This window comes from Anopheles aquasalis, chromosome 2, assembly GCF_943734665.1.
Source record: "Anopheles aquasalis chromosome 2, idAnoAquaMG_Q_19, whole genome shotgun sequence".
NCBI lineage: Eukaryota > Metazoa > Arthropoda > Insecta > Diptera > Culicidae > Anopheles > Anopheles aquasalis.
This window is the reverse complement of record NC_064877.1, coordinates 34,657,501-34,660,000: the sequence shown is the minus strand read 5'-3', so window position 1 is coordinate 34,660,000 and position 2,500 is coordinate 34,657,501.

The following is a 2,500-nucleotide window of genomic DNA, read 5'->3' as shown; positions in this document are numbered from 1 at the left end:
TCTACTCTCTAATCGGACTTCACGGGTGTGAACTAATAGGCAATACGGGGCAACGTGAATAAATGAAAAAAGATTCCGTTCCTCGGTTTTTGTCCGGTCCTCACCTCGAACGCTAGTTTGTTCGGATGAAAGTGGCGATGAATGATTTATTTGCAGCCATCAGTCTGGCAGCCGCTTGCGAATCCGTTTTGCAGGAATTCAAAGCAGACCACAAACCAACGAGACCACACTAGGGTACTAGAGGAAGAGAGGAATGATTTGGTGCTTGGTGGAGCGCACGCATCGTGAATCGAGCAACAGGTCCGGAGCACGCTCCGGAAGTCGCTGAAGATGGCGAGTGGTTTCTAATGTTTAAGCAAGCATCATCATCACGCCATCGGTGGCCCTTGGAGAAAATCCTCGGCTACGCCGGCTGCCTGGTTGACGATCTAGTTCTTGGCAAACTTCCGGTTTTACCTGGAACCACCTGGCGACAAAAGCCCTCGCCGGAGCATACGACCAACTCGTCGTCGTACCGGTTGCTGTCCTTGTTCTCGTCGTCGTCGTCGTCGTCATCGGTTGCGGAAGTCAGACATGTCGGGAACAAGAGCGACGTTTTCCCACTTCACCAAAGCCGAACCTTCCGCCAGGATGTTCCGCAGTTGGGCTAAGATGAACATAATTAATTACATCTCTCCTACATGACGACTCGCTTCCAAGAGGAGCCCTTTTTGGGGGGAGTGATAATGAGAGGAGGACAACACGAACGTCGACGAGAGGACCACCTCATCAACCACTCTGTGTCATGCTCGGTCGTCGAGGGTACTTAAGGCACGCTTTCCGGCGGCCAGGACTAGTACGGTCCTTTGCTGGTACGGGCGGTGGGGCCGATGAGCCGTTGGAGTGCATTTTCGTTTTCCTTTCACATACAAGCGCACACGCGCACGTGCGTACACTTACAAAACCCCTTGGTTGCTTTGATGTATTGCCTATTAAATTGCAATTACGCGAAGGCAAACATCGTCGATTGGTGACGCGCGTCGGGCTCGCTCCTCATTTATCATCCAAAGCTCGCTGGTCTTTGGTCGCACGGTTGCTGCGGGGGAGGTGCGCTCTGTCATCGCATAATTGCGACAGGCAGCCGGCACGTGACCAGCACGTGGGCCGTATGATGGACAAAATGGTTGAAGTGCGGTTGAAGTATAGCTCGATGGCGATCAGTTCGAGAGGAAGCAGACGAAGGACCGGCCGGCGACGGCGACAAATGATCGATGCGTTTATATCCGTTTTGAGACGATTATGTTACGTTGACCGGCGGCACCAGTGGCACCGATCCCAATGATGGAGCATGATGTTTCCAATAATTATTTGGCTTTACGTGGAGTGTTTCGCGGTGCTGTAATGAAAACGTTCCTTTCAAATTCGCTTATCCGTGGCCAATGGAACATGGCCAAGCGAGAAAAGAAACTTACTTTCGTGATAGTAAGAAATTCACATTATTGGCGTCGAGAAGAAACGCCAAATGTTGTGCTTGATTTTACCTATTATATTTTAAGAAAGGAGCTGAAGTTAATACCGTCGAGAAAATGGCCCTTTTTAAGGTTTTTCTGTGACTAAATCATCAGAATCTACACTTTTAGTAATGGCCTATCAGAGTACCGAGTTAATTTAATTTTTAAAAATAAAATTAAAAATATTAAAATCAAAATCTGCACTCAGACCAAACGTAAGAGCAACTGTCCTGTCCTTAAATTGCCTAATAAAACTGGCGCTTGTCTTCGCCTTAAACTCTGAAAGCACGCGGAATAACTCTGAAGCAAACAGAGAGCGAAAAAGAGGAAAATTTGGAGAATACTGCGGCTGCTGCATTAGTACGCTATGCTGTGGCGCACTTTGGTTGCAATAGTGTAGCTTAGCCTCAGCTGCCTAGTGTACCCTTGATCTCAACCATAAACCGAGTTTATAAGTCAATAGAGCCGCCTGTTTGCAGATCATGTACTGGCAGCTCAAGACAAACAACATGAACATCGTTGGGCAGCCGATGGCATTTCGTATTATCACCAGCATGATGTGGCGTGTCGTGGCGTGTCGTGGCCCAGCCGAATGCTCTCGGAAGACGGATTGATGCCGATCAAATAACTTTGCCGCTTGCACTCCACCGTTGACACAAGCAGTCATTTGTATTCCCAGCTCGGTAAGCTTGTTACGCTATTTTGTTTACTCGGTAGACGATTTTTCCATAAGACTGTCTTGCCCACCACCGAGTCAATGGCAATGAACGACCAGGCTCATGGGTTACGGGAAGGATTGCAGTACTTGTCCATGAACCGTTTGAGGTTTTCCGGCTCGTCCAGATCCAGAGAGCATTTTCCGGAGCGTTTGCCGGTGCCGGCACATCGTTTGGCAGTTTGCCCGCTTCCGACCTAATTGAGATTCTATATCCGGTTCGGCAATCTCGTATTCGGATCATGCCTTCTTCTATGCGCCCGTTCATGAGCCGCTTCGCTTTGGCCCGTGATCT